Source organism: Elaeis guineensis, chromosome 1 (assembly GCF_000442705.2).
Source record: "Elaeis guineensis isolate ETL-2024a chromosome 1, EG11, whole genome shotgun sequence".
Taxonomy (NCBI): Eukaryota; Viridiplantae; Streptophyta; class Magnoliopsida; order Arecales; family Arecaceae; genus Elaeis; species Elaeis guineensis.
Window position 1 is genome coordinate 173381924 of NC_025993.2, and position 11588 is coordinate 173393511.

Below are 11588 nucleotides of genomic sequence, written 5' to 3' on the forward strand. Positions count from 1 at the left end.
TCGAAAATCAAAGAAAAATGGGCAAAATAGATGTTTCTTCCGCAACAAAATTCGACGACTCCGGTCACCGACGAGCGTGCACTCCGGCACGGAAAGGAAAGGGGAGAAGAGAGGAAGGAGGAGGAGGCTCACCTTCGACGTCGGTGAGGCTTTCCGATGAGAAATTGGATGGGCACAGGTTGGGTCTCCGCGATGGTTTTCCGACAATTACCGTCGACTGGGCTTAGGATCTTCGGTGAGAGGGAGAGAGGAGGGTTCTCCTCCTTAAATAGAGCCAGAGGGGGCTCTTTCGGACTCCGATTGGGAGCCGGTGAATGAAGGAAGAAGACTCCCTTCGGGAGTCTTCTCCTCTGTTTTTTTTTTTTTTGTATGGGCTGTGGACTGATTCTGGGCCCAATTGGGCCGGGATGTTACATATATATATGTATATATATATATATATATATATGTATGTATGTATGTATGTATATATATGTGTGTGTGTGTGTACACACACATACATACATATATATATACACACACATGCGCACACACACACACACATGCATACACATAGATGCATGCATACATATATATATATAGGGCTGGAAGTGGGCTCAGGCCAGCCCGAGGCCCATCGGGCCGGCCCGACTTCGGGCCGGTCTTTGGGCTAGGCCCGAACAGTTCAGGCCGGGTTTTGGGCTGACTTTTAGAGCCCATTTATCTTTCGGGCCGGGCTCAGGTATACTTTTGGCCCGGCCCGGGCCCGGCCCTGGCCCGGCCCGAAGTTCAGCTCATATGTTCGGCCCGAAGCCGGCCCGAATCCATCCCGTATTATTCCAGCCCAAAATTCCAGCCCGTGCCCAGCCCATTAATCCATACCCAGCTGGCCAGCTCTCCCTTAAATTTTGGTTAACTCAGTAACTCTTCGACTCTTCGATCTTCCGACTCTTCCCAAGAACCCAAAATTTTCTTTCGATGCCCTAGCCGCCAAGCATCGCTGTCTTCGTCTTCTTCATTGCCGACAAGGGTATCTCGTCTTCTTGCATCGCCTACAACGGTGTCTCGCCGACAAGGCCATCGATGTTCGTCGAACTTCCAGGTAGCCTTCATTGTCTTCCGACTCCCATCTTCCACTAAAAAATAGAGACGGACAGCAACGCTCAGGCGGAGAGATCCCTCATCATCCTCCATCTTCCGATTTTTCTCCATCACCAACTCCAAGATTTCGTCTTCCCTATCTTCCGATTTTTCTCCATCTTCTGATTTTTATTTTTTATTTTTTATTTTTTCAAAGATAGGATAGAGTTCTTGGATTCTCATGTGATGTCCACATTTAGAACTTAACTGTTGCTTGAAAATATCATCTTTTAGTTTGCATTCAGATTTTGGGCCGAGTATTCATATTTTTGTTTCATATTTTAGTTTGCATCTAGACCTAGTTCTGTAACTTCTGTTGCCTGTTGTCAAGAATATGAAAATATGGTGGACTGTTTGCTAACTTAGCCGATAGAGTTGGTAGGGATCAATTCACACATAGAGAAGAATTGGATCTGAAAAATTCTTAGGAGAGGTTTTAGTGGATCTGTTAGCGAGATGACTGGCTTCTATGTCCTTATCTGTAATAGGAGAATATCATCTTTCCTGGCTTTTGCTTTAACTTTCGATTGTCCGTTTATAGATGTTTCAATCTGCTGTTGAATGATTTTTACATCTTTCCTAGCTTGTTTAATGCTGGACGTATTATTGAGAATGATTTTTACTCTTGGATGGGGATGGCATTAGAAATTATTCGAGCAATACCCATATTTGGGTGGTACTGGGAAGAAAAGAGATTCTACTAATTAGAGGTAATTTTAGGATTATAAAATTTATAGAAGTGCTGGATATGGTGGCCTTCGTGGCTCTGTCAAATTGGCTAGCCTTTAGTATTGCTGTTTTTATTTTATTTATTTATTTATTTAACAATTACAATGGTTGTTCATTTCACCTGAACTTTGGATAAAAAAGATCGATTTCTGGGTAGATTGGAGGGTCAGCCTGTGGATATAAAAAATTAAGAAGCCATAGAATGCAAGTGAGGCAGGACTGGGTGAGCTATTCATTGCTATTTTGAATTATAAGCAAATGATCTATCCTATTGAAGAATAATGATTGTTACATTTGCTATGAGAGTTCATCATAGGAAATCACTAGATCATTGTCAATGCTACATGAGAATCTAAAGTAATGTTACATTTACCCACAAATTTTTATTTTTCGTTGAAATCCTCATTATGTTTCAATGTTTCATCTAATCTTTTAGATTTTTGACTGATATCAGGCACCATAAATTTTATATTCTCTTTTAGCCACGTGCTGCTATAGTGGTATTAAGTATTGGTTGATCGGTTTATAATGCTTTTTCTATTGGATTTTTTATTTTGATAGTTTTTGATTTATACTATAATTTGATATTAAGTGGTTCTTTTGAGTAATTTATAATATTATTTATGCAGATTGTTGTACTGATGTCTGAATCTAAAATGGGTGAAAATGAGACTGTGGAACATATAAGGAACGAAGGTGACAAAAATGAAGATAATTCTGAAATTGATTGTGACAAAAATTCTAAGAAAAGATCTTGGGTATGGACTCATTTTATCGAGGAAAAAAAATCTGATGGATCAATAGCTATATGCAAATATTGTAAAAAGGCATTAAGTGGTAGTACGAAAGGAGGAACAAGTCATCTTAAACGGCATCTTGAAAATGTTTGCAAGAAATATCAAAAGAATCCAGTTAATCAAATGTTGATAGTAGCAAGTTCAAAAGATTCGGTGAAGTCTTTTAAATTCAATCAAGAAGAGAGCAGAAAATTGCTTGCAAAATTTATCATATGTGCCGAGCTTCCATTTCGTGTTATTGAGCATCCTGTTTTTTCAGATTTTATGAGATCTGTTCAGCCGTTATTTAATATTATTGGTCGTAAGACAGTAAGAAATGACTGTATAGCTTTATACCAAGCAGAAAGGAAAAAATTATTTGATACATTTAAGAAATTAAGTTCTCGGGTTAGTTTCACTACTGATATTTGGACATCAAATCAGAAAATTGGTTATATTTCTCTCACGGCACATTATATTGATTCTGACTTTATTCTGCATAAGAAGATAATTAGTTTTAAGAAACTACCATACCCTCATACAAGTTTTGCAATTGAAGATGCTATTGGAAAATGTCTTCTTGAATGGGAACTAGATTCTAAAATATGTGCTATTACTTTAGATAATTGCTCCACAAATGATGCTGTAATTAGAAGGATTCAAGATCATTTTTCTTACGGAATGTTATTTAATGGGGAGTATAGTCATATTAGATGCTGTGCACATATATTAAACATTATGATTCAGGATGGGATGAAAATAATTCATGAAGCTATTGAATGCATAAGAGAGATTATTAGATATGTATCTGCATCTCCATCTCGAATGCAAGGATTTAATGAAATTGCACAACATATGAGACTTCCTATTAAAAAAGGGCTTAATTTGGATGTTGCTACAAGATGAAATTCCACTTATGAAATGTTGACTGATGCAATTACTTATAAAGATATTTTTATTAGATATGCAACTGAGCATTCATGCATATGTCCTAGCAACGATGAATGGAAACAAGCTGATGTAATTCTTAAATTTTTAGAAGGCTTTCTAGATGCCACTAAAGTATTTTCTGGTTACAAGTATCCCACATCTAATTTCTACATAAAAGAAGTTTGGGGAATTAAGACTTTATTGATGAATGAGAATGTTGATACCAATGATAATTATGATATACTAAAGCAGTTAACAAATGAGATGCAAAAGAAGTTCAACAAATATTGGTCTCAGTGCAATATTTTATTGGTCATTGCTTCTATTTTGGATCCGAGGTCAAAGTTGATATTTATAGAGTTTTGTTATCAAATGACATTTGATGCAGAAGAGAGCAAGAAGAAGATTGATGATATTCATGCTTGTCTTTATAAATTTTATAATGAGTATGCAGATGCAACAAGAGTGCAGGTGCAGCCTTTTATAGGTTCAAGTGAGCTAGCAGCTGGTTTTGATGGATAAAAGGATATAAATTTAGTTTCTACTTTTAATTTGAGTAAAATAAAATTTGGCATGGATTTTGTTCAGTTTAGAAATCAAAGTTCTTCGAAAAGGCCAAAAAGATCAGAGCTAGATAGTTATTTGGATGATGATGTACTTTCTGATTTGAGGGACAAACAGTTTGATATCTTGACATGGTAGAAGAGCAATGCAGCAATCTATCCTATATTATCGAGAATGTCAAGAGACATTCTCGCTATTCAGTCTCTACTGTTTCATCAGAATCGACATTCAGCACTGACGGTAGAGTTGTAGATCAGTATCGGAGTTCATTGAGCCCATCTACTGTTGAGGCCTTAGTTTGTACTCAAGATTGGCTTCGTGAAGAATATGATGAAGGTATATAAATATTTTAAATTTATATTATATTTTTTATTTGCTTATAGTATTTATATTTTAAAAATTTATGATTGATATATATGTTAACAGTTACAAGTAGCTTAATTGCGGATGATGGCACCCCAGAGCAAGCCAAGCAGTAAAGTTGGAACATGGATGTAATATTATATAAGCATCAATAAAATTTATTTTAATCTATATGAAGTTACAGATTTTCATATTTAAATTTTTTCATCTTTTAATTATTTAGTTTATTCTAAATACAGATTTTGATGACGACGAATGAATGAAGATGGAGGTTGCTTCTTGTATTTTGGTATAAGCTCATCAATCTCTTTCTTTTAATTAAAAATTGATGTGTGACAAGTGTCAAACGAGATGGGCACTAATGATTGATCTCATTGCCAAATCAGCTCAATAAACAGATTTTTCTTTGGGCACTAATGAGGCTATTCCATATGAATTGGCTGTTATTTTGCAGGAAGATTGTAGTGGGAAAATTAGGGAAAGAAGACTGTACTAACAAGGAGATCTACATGCAGATTTTGTTCAAACTGCTACTTACTTGGGATTCTTTAAAAGTTGCTTCCTTCAGAGAGAGGAGTTTAGAAACCTGTCCTTTTCTTGCCTCTAACTTGTACCACTGTCAGTGCAAGTTTGCAACAGAATTTTCTTAAGCAAGCTGTAATCATAGCTTCTAAGGCTATCTTTATCGTTCAAAAATTGTTTGCTTGTTTTTATTTTCCCGATATTTGTAGTAGTAGTTTGGTGGCCAAGTAATTTCTTACAATTCAAGTAATTTCTTACAATTCAGCAATTTGATTTCTTGTGCTTGAGAATTGAAATATTCTGGTAATGAACATAATTTGTAGTTAATGGGTTCCTGAAGGACTGGGTGCACATGAAACATGCTGAAGCTCTTTGGTCTGCTGCCTCCTGTTCTTCTTTATTATAGCAGCTTCAGATGGTAGGAATATGTGAATGTTTTGACACTGCCATTGTTTTATAATTTTCAGCAAGTAGGAACTGCATTATGTAGTTTTATCTGGGATCTACAGAATGAACTTCATTTCAGAAAGAATTTTAGTAAATATAGAATAGTGATACAAACATTGTAATACCTCCCTATGTCACTATATAATCGTTGATGTCAATTATTGTGATGTTAAGTTGTTCATCATTGTTTTAAGACAAATCATTTGTTTCAGATTTGAATGCTTTTATTAGTGCTAGTAATGGATTGGATTTAGGTCTCGGATCTGAATACATATTCAGTAATCCAGATCTATCATCTATATCCAATCCTTAGAAAGATTGATGGTTTCTTTACAGGTTCCAATCTTCACTCAGCCCTCATGTGCGTTTTCAGTTCCAATGAATGCTTGGTTTAGCAGCCCATGTTAATGTCTATACACACCCTTGGCTTTCTACTGTTCCATTGATAGCATCACCTACTTATCTTAATATGAATTCCCAATGTCCTGATATGCAGGTTGCTGACCTTATTACTCCCTCTTGGACATGGAATGTGCCACTTCTTGCTTCCTTGTTTTCGGCTGATACTCGATGACACAAATTTGTGCTATTCCTTTTGCACATGAGCTCTTGTTTGAGGCAACCCAAAATTGCGTGCTGTGACTTTGCATGATATGGCCCAGCTTTCCTATCATTCTCATTCTACTGCATCTTTAACCTTTTCCTGGATTTGGAAGTTACAAGTTTTGCCTTTAGTCAAATTATTTTGGTGGCAGCTTTTGTGAAATCGGATGCCCTGTAAGGCTTATTTAGCTCGTTGTGGACTAGTGGTATCAGAGCAACATTGTGATCTATGTCCTAAGCAAATTGAAGATCTTCAGCATATTATTGTGACCTGTGTTGTTGCTCAGGAATGCTGGTAGAGGCTTTGTTCTATGTGCTCATATTTATATTTCTAGGTTTTTTAATGTTTTAGTAAACTGAATCAAATGAGGCACCTGTACAGCTGCTGTGAAAAACTTGGAGTCAAAGGGAATCATCCACACATGCTGCTCTATTTTCTAATTACTATAGAAAAGTATTTGCTCTATTTTTATCTTCTATTGGTCTTTTCATGTATATTTGGCTGTGTAGTCTATAAATATCCCATGTATTGTGCACTTTATTTTAAAGTAATACAATAAAATTGTTCTTTCTTCAATTAAGTTTATTGCTTGAAATGGTATCAGAACCGATGGTTCATCATATTATGAGTTGTTGCTCAGCATATTATTGTCCGAATTCCTTGCCAGCGTTACTTGATTAAATGGCAACGTCTTCGAAAGGGAACGGACAGAAGGTAGTCTTGGCATATATAGCTTGGCCACAAAGTTTTCAATCGCATTGCTTCCCTCCCATCTCAAGTAGTGCGTCGAGCTATTGCTTTTTTTGCTCACACAAATTCTGCATGTTACCAGCGAGATGCTCCATCACACAAGGTAAAGGTCGGCCCGATTAAGTTCGGGCCAGGCCGATTAGCTTAGGGCCGGCCCGATTGGGCCCGGGCCAGGCTCGGGTTTGGGCCCGGGCCGAGCTCAGGCCTCATGTTTTGAAAAATTTTCGGGCCGAAGCCCGGCCCGAAGCCCATAGAAAAATTACGGGCCGGGCTCGGGTAGGGGTGTGGCCCGGCCCAGCCCGGCCCAGTTCTAGCCCTATATATATATATATATATATATATATATATATATATATATATATAAATACATACACGCACATATATATGTATGTATGTATGTATGCATGCATGTATGTGTGTGTGTGTGTGTGTGTGTATATATATATATATATATATTAGATTTTACTCAATTTAATTTTGACTTGAACTAAAATATTTCATGTTGGATATGAGTTCAAGCCATTTTAGACCCCGATCTGATCAAACTCTGTGCTTGGTTGAGGTTATAAAAGAAGAATGAATGAAGTTGGAGTGGATGGCATTCATCCACCATTTGTTTTAAAAAATTTTTGAATAGGTGGATAAAAAAGAGAAATTGTCCATCCATTCCAACTTACCAATTTGTATCTTTCCAAATTAGAATGATGCAAAAAAGGATGATGGAGCATGTAATACATAAATTTCTATATCGATAAAATTATTTCTCATTATTTTTTTGACAAAATCTAATACTCATTTATTTTTTCATTCTTTATATATATATATATATATATATATAAAATTTTACCTATACTATTTACCCTTTACTATTAAATTTTATTAATAATTATTTTAATTTTAGAACATAATTTTCATAATTATAAAAAAATAATTAGAATAGTCTTATATTTCTTTTATTTTGCATGCACAATTTTTAGTTAACTACTTGTATAAAATTAATTAACCATTTAAATTAAATTATAAAGTATTAGTTAATTATATAATTAATATATTTAAATAAATTAATCTATATGTAATTATTTATAAACTTATTTATTTAATAATATTAAATTAAATATTTAGATTTTTATATATTATAAATTCTAAAGATCATAAGTTTATATATTATCTTAATTCTTTAGTATAGATAAATATTAATAATATTTTTATCAAATAATAATTTAATAAAATTATCTTACAGATACCATCCATCTTTCTTTTCATCCCTCCTATTTCTATTTATTCTTTCATATTTCAGCAGGTGCACAGGATGGATGGATGAGTCTTCCATCTACACTCTCATTCATCCACCTTCCTTCCCAGTGCATCTTTTGTACTGGACAAAGACTAAGTATTCACTGGGCCTAAAACTTGTTTCATGGACCAAATTTGGCCTAACTACTTAGCTAATGGATGGGATCCCTATCCAAAATTATTATCTAAATATGGAATTGGGTTGAGTTATGTCAAACATGCCTCGGTCCAACTTGGCCTATCCAAAGTTTATAGGGACTAATATAAAAAGCCTGTGTCCAGGTAGTTTATTATAGGAACTGTCTTGTTGTTCTCCACTTTCTTAATCTATCTTTAGAAAAGCAACTAAAAATGTATTTTGTTGCCCTCCTACCAGACCATAATACTAATGCATCCCACGTTTTTATAATATTGCCAGCAACTTTTTTTAATAAATACCGAGTATTGCTCGATCAGAATAAAAGAACTTCCTTTTTATCAGTTTTTACCGTACCATGCTCTCAAAAGGCTCGTGGATTCAAAACAGCGCGAAAGATATTTATTATTTGAAATCAGTATGCGGTTAAAGGTTTGAAGTTGTGTTTTAGAGACGAATTAAAGAGATTATAGACGGAAGTGGGCCACAAACTGTGGCTTGAGACCATGAGTTGGCAGCCCTCCTTTTAGGACATGTACTTGAAAAAAAGTTATGGTGTTAGACATGAGCAGATGGTGCCCCTAACTTCAAAAAAAATTAAGAGGAGAGAGAGAGAGATTTCGGACATATTTAATTCGCAATCAGAATAAAAATCAAAAATAAAATCAAAATAAATTAGAACGAAAATTCGAATGACCTATCTCCGATGTATTTGATTTGTGATTAGAATTTGATCTAAATCAAATTTGAATCTTGGAGGAGAGTAATGATTGGATTTTGGAGGAGTGGCATTTTCATTCCTTTCTAAAATTGGCATGAGAATAGGACTCTTCCCAAATAAACAGTTGGAATAGAAGCCAATCATTTCTATTCCTATTTCAAAATCCAACTCTTCTAAAACAAATATGCCATGAAATTTATTAGAATTATAAGATAAAATTATTATTAATTATTTTATAGCAGATGTCTAAAGCCGTTAAAAGGCATTGCAAATAGCAGTAGAAAGCTCATAGGGTGGAAAGTGTCTCATATGGCCATATATTAAGATAAGGAATGGTGATATGGATTTGAGGGAGCAAAGTGCTATACTTGCATATGATACACTTCCATGTTATTTTGAAGGACAATTTCTTTTGGTAAATTTTCTAGATCAATAATTTTTTTTTGTTTGGAATTCTGAGGAAGAAAAAAACCCCACAAAAATTTTATTGACCATGGTGGTATGATAAGTATAATAAATATCTCAATAAAAATATCAAAATATATACTAATAGACCTTTATTCATTAAGAATTGAAGTTTCAGTAAGAATTAGACAGAATAGAACTCTACAATCAACACAACAATCAGATCCTGCAATCCTTAAAAGAACTAGAAATCCAAATCAGGCAGAGAGAGGATGGAAGAGAGTTGCTTAGTCAGTCTAAGAGTGACTCTGAGGGACTATACCTAGCTAGAAGTTTTAATGTTCCTATAACTTCTTCTGAACAATCGATGATGATTTTTGGGAATGAAATGGTCATAGAACAACTCTGCACAACCAAAAAGATCAATACAAACAATTTGACTAAGGCAGAAACATATAGGAAAAAATCAAAAAGATAGATCGAACCAATTCCATCATCACCATACCTATCTATGGTCCCATTCTTAAGTGCCCTAGAATCACCAATTCACTTTAATGGGAATGGATGACAAATTAAAAAAATAATAGAATTAATTGAGACTTTTCAAGAACCATAAATGTATAATACAATAGAAAAAGCCACACCTACAATTCTTCCTTAGGATTTGTTAAATCCCTGTCAGGCTCATTATGGGATGGACGATTGTGATGAAGATGGGTATGTTACAAAAGTAAATATCCTAAATATGCCATACTCCAAAATCACCCCATTTGAGATCGAAAAATTCAAACCACCACTTAGCCCACTAACAGCTCTCTTGTTAGAATCACCAACTACTCTAGAATTGAAGTCACTTTCTGATGCACCCACTAACATCTTTCCAGTGATCCTTAATAAAAAAGCCCAACTTATTGGTATTCTAAAAGCATATAAAGAAGCTGTGGGATGGGATATCTCTGAAATGAGGGATAATGATATTGAGATGCTTATGACTAATTTTTCGATATTCGGCCCTACTTTCGAGGATTGCCTCCAAAATTTATCTGCAGTACTAAAACGATGTATGGAGACAGAGTTAATATTAATTTGAAAAAAATACCAGACTTTAGATTGAAAAGAGATTATGTCGAAATATATCATTTCTGAGACTGGGATTGGGTTAGATCAGGCTATAATGGAAGAAATTTTTAAACCATCCCTCCAATCTCAACCCAGTAAATATAATCCCTTTCTGATCATCAGGAAGACTATGATCATATTTTTAGACCCTGGCATAGCATGCTTGTCCAGTATACTCTTTTGATCCGAGCTAATCGTCTTAGAGCATTTAATAGATGTTTTACTGTCATGATGATAAGACCTCTTGATTGATCCTATCTTTTTAAAATACTGAAAGATGTACCTGAGATTGGCAATCCAAAATCACTGAAATTTGTGAATCAATATTTGATACAGGATAGGCAAGAATCATAAAGTTTGACTGAAGACATTAAACTTAGCATTTGTTGAGAGGCAACCCAATTTCTTAGGAGTCATCTTAATAAAAGTCTGACCGAAGATGTTAAGCTTAGCGTTTGTTGGGAGACGACTTAATTTTTTTTTATTTTTTTAGATTTTATGGACAAAGCTACTCCACCTTGAAGATTCGAAATGACCTTTTCAAGCCACCTTCACCCTAGATCAGTTTCAACTTCAGAGCAGACTGCAGTTAGGTGACAACTCTTCTTGTCTTTTTTACATGCCTTTATTTTATTTTTCTTACTCCATTGAGAATAATAAAAATTAAGTTGGGAGATGAGGATAATAATAATAATTAAAAAAAATAAAAAAAAAATAAAATCTTCAAATGAGTGAGTATTTAGTGTTTAGGTATACGATTACCCTAGATTTGAGTTGAATCAAATAAATTTTAAAATAGTAATTGATGTTCATTTAGAAAATTCTTGAGACATTGAAAGACAAATATTAAAAAAATCTAATAAATGGTTAAATTTAAAATAAAAATTATTCTAGCATTTCTAACTCTCCTTACTAGAATCAAAGAAGAGTTTATTTTTTTTAAACATAAGTAAAATATCTATATATTTTTTTATAAAATATAAAAAAAATAAGAGTAAGTTCTGAGTATTTTTCATCGAGTAACCAGGGGTCTTTACCTCAGAAAATATTGAGTCTCATATCAAAAAGTAAAAAATATAAAAGAATTTTATCCTTTGAAAAAAAAAGAGG

General features: G+C 34.3%; 1 pseudogene; it reads left to right on the plus strand.

Moving 5' to 3' along the window:
• The first annotated feature begins 2451 nt into the window (after positions 1 to 2451).
• Positions 2452 to 5591, plus strand: LOC140854852 (zinc finger BED domain-containing protein RICESLEEPER 2-like; annotated as a pseudogene).
• Positions 5592 to 11588: the final 5997 nt, after the last annotated feature.